Here is a 14,747-nt window from a genome sequence, read left to right on the forward strand (position 1 = left end):
GTTTTAAACAGAGTTGTCACATTTTCCTGCAAAAATCCTTGGAAGATTAGTTTGTAAGACTGCTTAGATTTATTATGGGGGGGGGGAACCATTTGCCTCGGCTGCAATCCAAAAGCCACTTTCCTGGGAGTAAGCCCCGTGGAATAAGACGAGATTTGCTCCTGCATAGACCTGCTTGGAATTGCTTCCTTAGGTTTTATATGGGTATTCTTTACTCACTGTGGAAAGGCAGCATGATTTGTAGGGTTCTAAAATGTAAAATCAGCTTTAATTGGGTTTAAACTGGGTTGCAATACTTGAAACTATTAGCCCTCAAGCATTTTTCTGATTATTTTCTATTGATTTTTACCACATGATAAAAGAACGGTAACATTTAATTGAATGCTCCCCATAGCAGGGACCTTGCTTCATGTACTCTGTTAAGTGCCATACACATTGATGGCACAACATGATGATGATGATGATGTAACAATAACATAGAACAAACATTAATCCCCAAAGGGATTTATGCCTTCAACATACATGCCAGGTTCAGTTTATAACAATTGTCATGCAGTATATGAAATGTGTGAGCTGGCCAATTTTATATGTGAGACATAAATGCATTTTCCCCATGTAATTCTCTGTTCTGTGGAAGACTTTACCATGTGATTTTTCTGGACGTGTAGATCATCCCAGGCTAGATAACCTTTAAGGCTCTTGGAGCCCTGCAATCCCATGATTTCACTAATAGCCACCTATATTTGATGAGTATGCTTCAGAAGAACATAGGTGATATTTTTGAAAGAATAGAATTAAATCTTAATTTCTGCTCTTCCTCTTGGCCTACCATGAATTTCCCTTTCCTACTGCCTGTGTCAGTTACAAATTAAATGGGCATTTAATCTCCTTCCGTGAAGCCACAATGTTTCAAAATGCAAAGGGGTGGGCATCTTGACGTGACATTTGAAACCTGTCCGTGACTCTCCCACATCTTGTGTTTCTTTCCCCAAGTCAGGCTTGTCATAAAGATGTAGAACAGCAGCTAAATGATAACGATTATTCTGAAGTGTCAGACTCTGATCTTTCTCACATAGTGCCCCATGTAGGATGAGATTTTCCTAATGCATAAACAATAACTATGATTATGACTTTTGACAATGAAGGTGTTGGGGGAAATGCTATTTTTGTGTAAAACCTGCTGTTTTGAATTGAGTGGGAGGGAGGGAGAAGCAAAGCATCCTGCGTTATATGGTTCTTCTTGGCTGTTCCAGAGAGACGGACGGACGGATGGATGGAGAGAGGACTGTGACATCTCTACCAGCAGACGTTATCTGACCAGAAATATATTTCATCATTTCATTTATATCTCTTTGTAACTATGGGTAAAGACAGACAGATACTGTCAAGTGTGGTGGAACTGGTTTGACCACAACGTACGTACTCTGGGGCATTTGTTTACAGGGCACAAAACGAGTGCTCATGCTCATATCACTTGAACAACAAATTAGAATATATGTCTATATCCTAATAATGTCTGAAGACAATGAAATAATCATAAAAGTTGTTGATTGGTAGTTCATGCTCTTTACTATTGGTCAATGGCCCGATTAACCATAGCAAGATTGCTCTTATACAGTGGAGGTATCTACATGTTGTACATGAGCACATGCCCTCTGCGTACACCAGCACATGGTGAGATCTATTTATCTATGACCTTAGTGTCCTACTGTTCCTTCCATGAGTTCAGGGCAGCCTACATGGTTCCCCTTTTCTCATTTTATTCTCATAACAACCCTTTCAAATAGGTTAGGCTGAGGGTCCAAGATCACCCAACAAGCTTATGGTGGAGTAGAGATCTGATCTTCCAGTACCTTAACCACAATAACTTCTCTATAACACTGCAAAGAACTAGTCACACACTCTTAGCTTAACCTACCTCATGCGGTTGTTGTGAAGAGAAAATGGAGGATAAAATAATAAGGAAGGAAGGAAGGAAGGAAGGAAGGGTATTTATTTATTTACTTACTTACTACATTTGTATCCTACCTTTTCTCTCCAATGGGGATCCAAAATGGCTTACATCATTCTCCTCTCCTCCATTTTAGCCCCCAGCATTTTAGTCTTATAATAATCTTGTGAGGTAAGTTTGGCTGAGAGTGTGTGACTGGCCCAAGGTCACCCAACAAGCTTCCATGGGATTCAAACCTAGGTCTCCCTGCTCCTACTTGAGTGCTCTAGATGCTACACCATACTGGCTGTGTAGTTTGTTAGGGGAACATCCGAACCAAAGTTTCAGATGCTTGTAGTTCAATGATTTCCCCCCAAAAAAATTAATTACCCCTTTGCAGATATGCTTTGGGACCTATGCCCTGCATTGCCATACCATAGCCTCAGTTGTTATTTAGAAAAGCAGCTATGAACACTTAACCAAGAGAGACAAATATTGGACATCTGGATTTCCATCTGAAGACAATAGGCAGTCCAAGTTGCTAACCTCAGCTAGGATACCTAGGAGGCAGAGGGGAGGGATCATTGGATGCTGGGCTATTTGTCTATGTTTGTCAAACTGTAAAAAAAAAAAAAACCTTATCAAAAAACACATACCTCCTGGGGATCCATAAGCATTTCACTACAATTTCATTCACTGAAAAAACCAGGCCAGCTACATTTTTTTAGAATGTTAGTAAGAAAAGGGACGTGAAGCTTCATGAGCACATGAAAAAGCATCATGATGGACAAGCCTAGTTCACCTGATTTAGGGCACTGGTTCCAAAGCTAAAAGTATTTTGTCCTTCCAAACACGGATATATTACAATCAAGGCATTCTCTGTTCTTTCTGTAAAGTTGAGCTAAGCAATATTCATGCTTTTATTACAGTGCTCTTTACAGAAGGCAGGGGCGAGTGGGAAAAAATATAAAAATGAAATAGTGGAGCAAAGGGATCTAGATGGTAAAGGAAATTGCTTTCTACAAGCTGTGTAAACTTCAATTAGAAGACAAAGGGCTCTGTTCTCTTTCCAGTGCCGGACTTGCTTAGCTTGCACACTCCCAAACGCTTGGGGTGGGGTGAGGGAAGGGTGCATCTCTGCTGTGTGAATCAAAGTCCAAGAAAAGGTGAATGCAGGCAACCATTTGCAAATGATACCATGGGTGTACCTATAGCTGGATGGTAAACAAATTATGTGATGTAGACATGATGCTGGTGGGCAATGCTCCCTCTAAGCTGTGGAGCCTTCTGAGCAAAAATCCGACTTTGTGAACTACTAGCATTAAAGTTGTGAGCAAGCGAATTGGCTACTGCATAAATTAGTTTGCTCTGGAGCCATCCTTCCTGAGCTAAGACGAAAATGTGTGAGCTGGTGGCTAAAAAACTGTGAGCTAGCTCACACAAACTCAGCTTAGATGGAACACTGGCAGGAACTTAACTGTGCAATACGACCTACTCCTACAGCCTTGCTTAAACTGGACCTACAGCCACTACACATGCAGTGCTGCACACCAGAGTTCAATAGTCCAGGAAGATGTTGCGCTCACATTGCGTGTGTAGCAGCCAAACTCTCCGTTCTAATGAGATGCTCATGCTGGGCATGCGCAACATCTAGGGCTGCCAAGTGGGGGCGGGTAAACCCCCGCTTCAGAGGCCCAATTCCCACCCCCGCAGAATCGGGCCCCGGGGGGAACTCCGCCCCCCGAAGCGCAGTGTGGCTGCATCACCAGAGGTGACACAACCACGTCGATCACATTGGGGGCGTGGCCCCGATCGTCCGAGGGAAAACTCTATGGTTTCCCCTCCGACAATTGGGGCCACGCCCTCAACGTAATCGAAGTCGCGTGTCACGTGCAAACGCGCGCGTCTACAGACGGCTGCCGGAGCCCAGCGGGGCTCCCCAGCTGGTAAGAAAATTAGACTTGGCAACCTTAGCAACATCACACGGGTATGTTACTTTTTGCCCATCTTAAATCAGGCTTCTGTATCCTCCTGATGAAGGGGCACCAGAAACTTAAACCCTGGATAACTGAATTTGTGTTTGCTGTGGGAAGTCAAGGGATGAGGAAAATACCATCACAATTCTGTACACAGTTAAAAATGCAGGGGAGTGGTAAGACTCAGTAAAGATGGTGAACACTTTACCAAGAGGTCGTATGCACACCATGAAAAGTTATCACTTGGTATTTACTTCAAGTCACTAAGAAGATGTTATGGTTACAACCAGGGGTCGTTTCGTAGAAAAAGAGCTAGGGGAACTCATTAGGATAACTCATTAGCATATGCCACACACCCTGACATCACCGGAAGTGTGTCATAAGGCCACATCCCCTGACATCACCGGACGTGTGTCATAAGGCCACACACCCTGCCCCCAATGGTCCCCGCCGCCGCCGCCGGCCTTGCAGCTCCACTGCCGAGCCCCATGAGGGGCCCGGCGGTGGACCTTCAAGGCCGGTGGGAGTGCAAGGAAGCCCCGCCAAGGCCCTCCCTGGCCCCAGGCAGGCAGGGATGGGGAGAGGCAGGGAGGAAGCAATTTACCCTCCCTCTTCTCCTGCCTCCTCCTGGCTGAATGAGGGCCGGAAGCGGGGCGGCCGAAAGCAGGGGGAGGGGCTTCATCATGTGCCCCCCCCGTACTTCACCCGGAGGAACTGCGATCCCCCGCGATCCCCCCCGAAATGACCTCTGGTTACAACTATGTTTTGGATCAGAACAAGGAGCTTGTTGAGTTAATTTAATAAAGACCAGAAGATATTTGGCTCATTTGGCTATTACTGATGGTACTGAAGATTGATTCAGGAGGGGTAGCCGTGTCGGTCTGAAGCAACAGAACAAAATTCGAGCCCAGTGGCACCTTTAAGACCAATAATATTTCTATTCAAGGTATAAGCTTTCAGATACAACGAAATAGAGGTTATCAATCCATACATACAAGGTGTGTAGCAAATTAGCATACAACATAATTAAGGTGTTTAACAGATGCAAGGACCAAACAAAAGTTGGAGCGTGGAATTTAATCCCCCCAGAATTAAATCCAAATAAATGGTGACCAAATGAACAAAGCTTGTTATTCCTGTTTGGTCCTTACATCTGTTAAACATCTTCATTGTGTTGCATGCTAATTTACTGCTCATCCTCTATCTATATGTATGGACTGGTAGTTTCCATTTCAATGTATCTGAAGAAGTGTGCTTGCACATGAAAGCTTATACCTTGAATAAAACTTTGTTGGTCTTAAAGGTGCCACTGGACTTGAACTGTGTACTGAATATTGTTATTAATAGATAATAGTCTAAGCAAAAGCATGTCCAACCCACACACTAGAATTAAAAGAAGCCAAACACAGCTGGAAGCAAAATGTAAATTCCAAGGCCTCAGAGCCCTTTGGGTTAGGAAGACAAACTTTCAAAAAAAACCTCATAGTGAAGCCTGAGAAGTGAACACTGAAAACTAGAAAATTTATCAAAGAGGATTCTGGTGTATGTCATTGCCTGGAAACAAGCTCATAATGAGCATTTCTTTAATGTTTCTGAGTAAAACATTGCTGTTTAATCTATGTAGAAAGTCACTACATCATTCTAATCAGAATTTCTGTGGACCTCGCCCATTCTCATATTTCATATGAAACGTCTCTACCCTGTATGCTGACTTCAGACATTAACTAGATAAGAAAGGATAGTAATGCTTACATATATTGGTTTCCTCCATAACTTGACATTAAGTACCAAGGATCTCAGTCCCCACCACTACTCTAATGAAACAGAAACATTGCACCTATTAAAATATTTGAAAATTGTGTATAAATTGTTTTAGGAAATGAAAATAAAATAGTGCCTGTGCAAATTATTTGCCCCCTGGTGGCTGGAAGAAATGTGGGGGGGGGGTAGGGAACCATCTACACTTGACTGTAATGACAGAGGTTATCAGTGGAAGTGATGAATACTGCATGCATTGAATTTTAGTTCTGCCTTTTCCCTTTCTGGGTGTTTGTCTATTTATGGTACAGCTTTAATGGCACAATGTAACTGCAAAAACTATACCCAAATATGCCCTCTGTAAATATGTGGACTAATTTCTATTTAGTGTCAGAGCAATTCATCATTTTGATACATCATCAAAAATGCTTTTTGGGCAGAGGGTACAAATGTATATTTTCATTAAAAGCCCTCCATTTGTTCCCTTTGCAATTGGCTAGAAAATGTTGGTAGTTTGGTAATGGAGGAGAGGGAGGGGAAGGAGGGGAAGGGGGAAGGAGGGATCAGAAATCAGAGAGAATATTGTTAAGAGTATAATCTCTCTCCTTTTTGGAAAGTCTGAGCAAAACTGATCCAGGTACATCATTATGCTAGCAGTGTTTAAAACTTTCCAGACTTTCTTCCCAGCTTTACCTTATGTGGAGTTTCTTGGCTTAAAGACCCTGGCTATAGAATTATAAACTTTCCATGAAATGGACAGAAATTATTCCACTGGAAGAAAACCTAAAAGCATCAGTAAGGTAATATGGTTGATCCTATGAAAGGACTTATCCTACTGTTGCTTTTGAATTTTTCCCCAATAATGAAAGGCTTGCTTTGGTTAATTTTTTAAAGTCCCAAACCAGCATATGATTGAAGAACATTGCATTTTAAAAAAATAATAACAACACACTGGGAACCTATGCCACTAACCAAATTGCCATATTCCCTTTTCTTAGTCCTTCTAATAAGAAAAGCAGCAATTTAGGCAAATTCCTTATATCAGATCTGTAAAACAATGTCACCCAGGTTGGAAGAACCTTAATCTCTGGCTAGATTCATTCTCTTGAAGGAATTTCAGGTATACAGTATCTACAGCCCTTTGTGGAAACATCTAAGGCCCATCACATAACACACCAAAAGTGAAAGTAGGCATGAGAAAATATCTGTATCGCAACATATGCACTGCTCCCACTCTTCCTGGATTCAGAAACATGTGGTGGCCTTACACCCATTTCCACTAGCCTGATGCAACTAGTTCTCTGCCTGGCTCACCTACATTTGAGAATTCTTAAGAAGTATGAACTCCTGAGAGAGAGAAAGCCTGGTGTTTTGTTGAAAGAAGGCATCAAGATGAGGGGCAAAGGAGTTGGAAGGAAACAGCAAAAAGAAGAAAAAAGTGGAAACTGTGATCAAGAAACATAGTCTTGTAAGGTAGGAAAAGAGAAAAAAGAAAGAGTTAATAGAGTTAGGGGTGCAAAGAGAAGAAAGATAATATCACAGGGCACAAGGAGATCAAGGGATACAGAGAGACCTATGGGAGAAAAACAGGAGGAAAAGGGAGGGGTCAGGGATGCCTAAGATGGCCCAGAGAGAGACAGAGAGAGACAGAGAGAGACAGAGACAGAGAACACTGTGGGGTGCATAGAGAAAGTGGGAATAACAGAAAGAGTATACAAAGAGAGCTGTGGGAACAGAACAACATGGTGGGGGGGCTCAGCCCTCGGATGCTGCGAAAAGAAAGAGAACACTTAACTATGGGGTACAGGATGAGGAGAAGCAGTATAAGGTTCACAGAAACCTCTGTTGGGGGGGGGGGAGGGAGAGAATAAGAATGAATTGTGGGATGTAAAAACTAGGGCCAATCGAGAAAAGGTTCAGAACACCACAGTGAGCTCAAGTTCCAGCAAAAACACTCCCCCCCCCTCATTTGGTGTGGCCCTCACAACGATTTCTGTGGTGCTCTCCTGATTTATATATGCAGAATGCTGGAAAGCATATTGTTGGTCAGAGGAAATGAACATAGCTAGAAGTGGCTTAAGGTCTATAAAGGCAGAGGGTGATTTGATTTATGAGAGACACAGGAAGGCTAAGGTTCCAAGAACACAGCATTTGGATTAAGCCCCTATTGAGTTGTGTCTGAGGATCGTATCTGAGTAGATATGCATGGAGCTGCTTGTGGTGGTTATTGCGCTGGTTTTAATTTTAAATTAAACTTCCCAAGGAATTTATGTTACTTTGCTGCTCCATGATTATCCAGCCACAGAGCAGTTTGACCCTTTGGCCATTTTTAGATCCCTGCAGATCTATGTGCTTTTTAAGATGTGCATCTTAAGATGTGCATCTTAACAGACATGCTGAATCAGCATGTTCTATGGTCAGTCTCCCCTTAAATTAGTACATAGCTATGAAATGAAGTTGTGAAGTCCCTCAAAAAATGTGCCTATTTGCCAAATATTAAATGCAGCTCGGTTCTTTATTATTCTCCTTATTTTAATTTACCTCAGTTATACCATGCCTTTCTCCTCAAGGGGGACCCAAAGCAGCTGACACCATTCTCTTCTCCTCCATTTTATTCTGCTCATATTGCTCGACTCCTCGCTGGCTCCACCCACCACAAAAATCTAAAGCTTGTTAAAATGTGTGGGAAAGGCTGCCTAATACTCTGTTGCATTTGTCACCGAGTCCTTTTACAGCTTTATAGCTGAGGTGGCCACAGCAAAGAATCCCCTTCCCCAAACAGAAGCGGCTTGAAGTGTGTGGGGGGGGATGGGACTCCCTTCTGCCCCTCAGCAGGTGTTTGGCTTGTTTTCTACAAAAGTGAGGGCTACTGTAATAAAATGGATGGTTGCCAACTGCCTGGAAAAAGGGGGGGGGAATGTCCTGTCCCTTTAATAGAACCTTAATAGGATGTTATTTACCAGGTGATGTTATTTACTTCCATGCCATTAAAAGCTTCTGCTGCTGCCCTTTCCATACATTAAGCCTGTTAAAGAGACAGGCCTTCTTTCGCCAGGCACATTGGCAACTCTAGAAAAACTGGTTTTTAGTCATTAGAGTGCCATTGGCTATGTGCGTGCCAGCTTGTGCATCGTGGAAGTATCATAACAATACTTATACTCCCATTAGGAAGTAAAAACCCCATAGGTATATGTATATAATACAATGCAATTTCTCTCTACTCAGTACTACCTAGTCTAATCCCGGCTACACACAAGATGCAGACAAAAGACCTTAATATCATGGCCCAAAATACAGACACCCCTTTTTGAATATCCACTTTACGTATTCTCTAAAACTAGAAAGCTTGCACACTATTTTGCAATGTTTTGGTTGGTCATATAAAAGGTATTGTGTGTATCTTTTGGCACAAATTTTACCACAGGGCTTTTAAAAGTACGTGCACAAATTCAGGGCAAATCAACATATCATTTCATGCCCATCTATAGTCAACCAATTTCATGTTGGATGAGTGGAGAGTGCAGCCACAATGCTCTTAATCTCGAAGATAATCACCGAAACATGGACTGGGTAGCTTTAATCTCTCATTTTCAATCACCAAGTTATTTCCTTTATTCTAGCATTTCTCTCGTTACCACCTGGCAGTGGAGGCCCCAGAAACCCAAGGGTTATATCTTTCCAAAAGCATTTTCCCCACAGTGTGATGACCCGATTGCTGCTGTGAGCACCCTTTAGAGATCAAAGCAGGATTAATGTGTATTTTTAAGCATTTCCTTGGCACATGACAAACCTCTAGAGGTGGGATGGAAAGAAAGCCCAGAGAGCAAGTACAAAACAAAACGAAGTATCCCAGAGAGCATTCAATGAGAAAAGGCTAATAAATGTTGAAACTGGTTTACCCTATCAGTTGAATAATGTCAGTTGGTGCTTAGAAACATATGGCCATTGTGTTTTAGACTAGCCTGCCAAGAGATTGACAGTGTCATCCTGAACACAGACCATTGTTCTTCTTTAATGGGGAACGTGCACACACATACAGAAGCATACTTTTCTGTAATAAACGATATCTGAAATACACAAGCCATTCCAAACAGATATATTTGGGTTGTTCCTCTGGAGTAACACGTAAAATAGATGCAAATTTATTATCCACTAAAGTTTACCAAATACATGTTGGGGAGCATATGTTTTGAAAACTAGAGTAAATAGTAAAACTGAGGACTGGTACTGAGAGGGGCCACAGGATCAGCTAGACCTTGGTTCCAAGTCTTGTTCAGCCATGGTAGTTACTGGTGGAGCTTTCAGTCTAACCTATTTTACGGGGTTGTGGTGAGGATAAAGTGGTGGGGGAATGAATGCTGTGGCTACATTGGGCTACACGTTTATCAGTCAGTGTTAACCGTGCCACCAGAAACAGAGGTACACCCTGCTAGGATGATGGAGCTGAATGGATGAGTAACTTTGTTTAGGATGGTTCTGTCTCTCAGTGCAGCTAGGTGGTGGAAATCATCAACAGCAAAATGTTTATGAATTGTAGCGTGAAAGAGGCAGCCTTTTTAATATATACAGTATTTCTATTGTAACTTTTCAACCATAGCAAACAGACAGACAAACATAAAACCAAGAGGGCTTCTCTTCCCATGACAGAAGGCAAACGATATCTTGCCCAAAATGTGCCCTCCTTTAAAGATGGAAAACTGGGAGACATACCAGTCAGATCCAAGAGAACCCAACCTGACCTTCCATAGGAAGCTTTCCCATGGAAGAACTATGCAGGAGCCTCAGTCAGGAGACTCTTGTAGGAATAGATTGTTGTGCCCCCCCCTCCCATTATACACTAAGGACTACTCGTTGGACGGTTTGCCTTGGCAGCCAAAAGGGGTTGAACCCGCATGCAGTTCACAGAGGTCCATCTTGAAATATCAGTGAGTCACAGAAGCACAGAGTTGGGAGGCACCTCCAGGGTCATCTAGTCCAACCCCTTGCACAATGCAGGAAAGTCACAAATACCTTCCCCGCACCGCCAGTGACCCGTCACTGCAAATCTATTTATTGATAGATAATTGATTGAGAACTCGCTCGATCCCTGAGTACTCAGGGCTCCGGGCGGGGAACAACGACAATAAAGACATACAATCAAAAGCGAGGCTTCCCTCTCGATCTGGCGCCTGGCCCCGGCTTTCCGGAGGATGTGGCCGGCACCCGCAGCCCGTGAAACTGACTAGAACCGCAGCTCTAGGGGGAGCGCTTCCCACCACCCGCACTCCCCCCGCCTCCTTCTGCTGCAGCTCTCGAGAGGTGGGAAAGGGTGGGAGAGGGGAGCGCCGCTGAGGCTGTTGGTTTTGGACTCGACTCCCGCAGGGCTCGCCTGTCTGTCTGTCTGTCTCTCGCTCTGATTGACGCCGAGGCTTCCCAATGGCTCCGGAAAGCAAGGGCCTTTCTCGCCCCCACCGCCCCGGCATCGTCCGCCTTTGGACAGAACACTTTTGCTCTTCTCTGCTTGGCAACCGGAGCCAAGTGGGAGAGAAACGTTCGCCAGGGATCTCGCCTCGCCCGGGAGACGGAAAACTCCTTCGGGGAGACCTTCCCGGCTGGGTACTGCATCTCACTTTCCCAACTCTGGGGACGGTTAAAAAACTTCTCTCCCCCCCCCCCCCCCACGCCCCAGGAGAGACAACCGAGAGAAAAGAAGAAATGAGAATACTGGTGGTCGATCTTTTGCTGTGGCCTCCTGATAAGGGAGAACAGGGAACTCGATGGGGCAGGAAAGAACAGCCGGGGCGTGGCCATTGACTCCAGCCAGGTCTGCTCCATCCTGACGTCGGCTGGGCGCCCCATCCTAAACATAGCGCGTATGAGACGCCCCTCCTATTATTTTCCACCGAGCTTCTGGCCTTATGGTCATCCTTGCAGGCCAAGGAAGTCAAATCAGCCCCAGGGTTTCTAAGTACCGTTGCAGCGATGGTTCCCTTGGGCGGGCTGCATGCTGGGAAAAGCAGCACCGGCTGAATTTCTGCCTGCCACGCACCTTGTAAGAGCGCCATGCATGGGGGTGGGGAGTGACTTTCCCTTGCCTTGCCTTCCTCTTGCCACCCCCCACCCTCATCCTCATCCTCCCGCCCCTTCTCCACCTCTTCTCTCTTTCCGCTTTTCCCTCTCCAGATTGTCTCTGCTGGGAAAGAAAGAGCTCCGCCCCACCCCCACTCCCAATCTCGCCACGAAATGTTCTGAAGAGCGCCCCACACCAAGACGTTCGCTGGGATCAGGGGAGAAAGCCCACTTCCGCTGACGGAGGAGAAATCAGATTGTTCGACAAGGAACACATGGACACACACGAGGCACATGAAGCTGCCTTGTCCTGAATCAGACCCGTGGCCCATCCAAGTCAGTCTTGTCTACTCAGACCACCAGTTGCGGCTCTCCAGGGTCCCAGGCACAGAGGTCTCTCACATCACCACCTGCTGGGTTCCTCTGGAGATGCCGGGGATTGAACCAGGGCAGGGACCTTCTGCATGCCAAGCAGGTGCTCTGCCACTGAGCCATGGCCCCTTCCCTAACACCTAAGAGACTCACAGACACTTAGGGGAAAGGAAACAGGAAAGGCTTCCCTCGATTCAGGCGTTTGACAATTAAGGCATTCATGGTCTGCACGGGTGCCCCGTTTTCTCTGCACGCCAACCAGGCGAGGTAGATTAAGCCAGGCGGGCCTGAGCTGTTTAGGCAGGGATTCGAACCCCAGCCTCCGGGCTCCAGACGTGGCACGCTCACCGCTCAAGAGCCCTGGAGGGTACGGCAAGAGAGCCATCCCACCCGATGTCCTGTGACAGAGGGCCGTAGAGGGTTGGGCCGACGATTCCTTCTAGAAGGCGATACTGCATCCGGCCACCTGCACAAGCCCCTCTGGGTCTCGAATGTGTCCTCCCTGCGCACAATGATTCGGGGGTAAGTCCAATCACATTCAGCAAGGAGTTCAAGCATGCTGGATAGGATCGGGCTGCGAAGAGAATGTCGTCCTGCCTCCACCCCCTGGTTTGTGGGTGAACTCAAGGACATCAAGGAACTTCTGGAGGTTTTTTTAGGAACTGCTCAGCCCATCTAAGGGAGCGTCGGAGATACCGAATGCAGGGTACGCCCCACCCCCGGAGCCGCTTTCCGTTTGCACCCCAGCCTTGAATGCATCGGGACAGGCTCCATTGAAACCAATGGTAGGTTTGCAGTTGGATTCAAGGGGCGTTGCTGGAAAGTGAGTCTTTCGGAACCAGCGGGACTTTCTGCCAGGTAAATTGAAATCTTTGGTGTCTCTGGGATTGAAACCGAGAGGCTTAAAGCAGAGCTGGAAAGGCCGTCTAACCCTGCCCTTGGCCGCGTACTCGCCAGGCGCCAAACACACCCCCCCCCATCAAATCGCGCCACTATGAATGTTAATCGGCAGCTATGTCGTGAATCGGGTTATAACAGCCACGTATCTGCAGAACTCTAACGGGGCCGGGAGTCGAACCAGCAGGGCTGCCCACCAGGGCCGGGAGCTGCTTGCATTGCTGCGCTCAGCGCTCTTTCACACGTGACGCAGAGCTCCATCCGAACCGGGAGTCGAATCCGCGGGACACTGAGGCTCGCCGAGGCTCCCGAGCCCACTGCGGGAGGTGGGGGTATCTGGCCTTGTATTCGGAGGCGTATTCTGACGGCGCTGTATGAGAACACCCATAATGTAACAAGTCCCTGCCGTTATTTGAAGGGGGCTAATTCGGAAACCAGGGGCCCGATCCGGATCTCCTTCTCAGATTACTTTTTAGGGCCCAAAAACATGTCTGGAATTACAGTGACAGAACTCCAGCGTCACGCGTAGTTTGACATGCATATCTACCCACCTTCAGGTCCCCGCATCTTATCATTCCGGAAGGGGCTTTCGTGATCATCCGCACAAACAAGACATTCGATGCTCGCACGTGCCACTCGGAACGATTTTCGCTGTTGGTGCGCGCGCGCGCGAAATCCCAGGAAGGCGGTGCTAAACGCGCATGCCCAGTGCAATCCCCTTTCAGTCTTCCATCCCGCGGCCTGGGCATGTGATCTGGGGAACTCTGAGGCCCGTTCTAAAACAGCATTGGAAGGTGGAGGAGAGAACTTTGCTGTTCGGTCCTTCTGCTTCTGCTTAAACGCTACTTAGTTCCAAAAGAGGACACTTTAGGGAAGACCTGATCCGCCACCCAGTTAAATCCAGTTTAGATTTACAGCTGAGCCGTACACCGGTCCGCAAGCCAGTTAAGCCCAAGCAGAGCAAACACACACACCCTTTAGCACCTGTAAACGTCGACCCTGACGATATTTACTCGGAAGTAAGTTCTCGTGGTTTCAGTGGTTATTACTCTGTGGTAATTGTGCGCAGGATTGCAGCCTGACTCGCAGGCAAATTCCACTGAATCGAATGATACTCCAAAGAAAGATGTGGGTGCCAAAGAGTTCGAATCCCACTCTCTACAGGGAGCGGGCCCGGTTCTCCGGAGAGCTGCTGGACTCTTCGGATTTCTCGGGTGCTCCTAAAGCTCAAGATCCCCGCAATTTATAAATCAGGATCTCCCCCTCCCGTTCCAATCCAGCCTCCTTGATCAGGTCTGAACTAAGTTACCTGGTAGGTACAGCCTCAAAGATTTCCCTGAAACCCGCCTCTAAATAAGCACCCAAATCTGTAGGCGTTTGTATCGCAAGATGCTCGCGTGTCTTGAAGCCCAAGCGCCTGGAGGAGTCCCCTCCCCCCCCCCGGAAAGGAATCTTCCCCTGATTTATTGCATATTCTGATATTTTTCCAACACTGGTGACTAAAAACGTGGGTACAAAAGGAAATAAAGGAGCCCGCAAGTCACACCCAGAGAGAGGGAGAGACGCACTCGCGTATATATATGTATATGTTAGGCCAGAAAAACAAATTAAAATTGCCGGGAGGGGGAAGGGGGAAGAAAATAGATCGAAAGGGGGAAGAGCAAGGGGGGGGGACCTCGGTTTCTCTCCCCTCTCATTTGTTTATCTCCAGATTTCCCCGCCAAGCCCCCTCCCAACCTTTTCCCTACGAATTCATTTGAATAGCT

This window comes from Gekko japonicus, unplaced genomic scaffold (assembly GCF_001447785.1).
Source record: "Gekko japonicus isolate JY-2015 unplaced genomic scaffold, Gekko_japonicus_V1.1 scaffold231, whole genome shotgun sequence".
NCBI classification, from domain to species: domain Eukaryota; kingdom Metazoa; phylum Chordata; class Lepidosauria; order Squamata; family Gekkonidae; genus Gekko; species Gekko japonicus.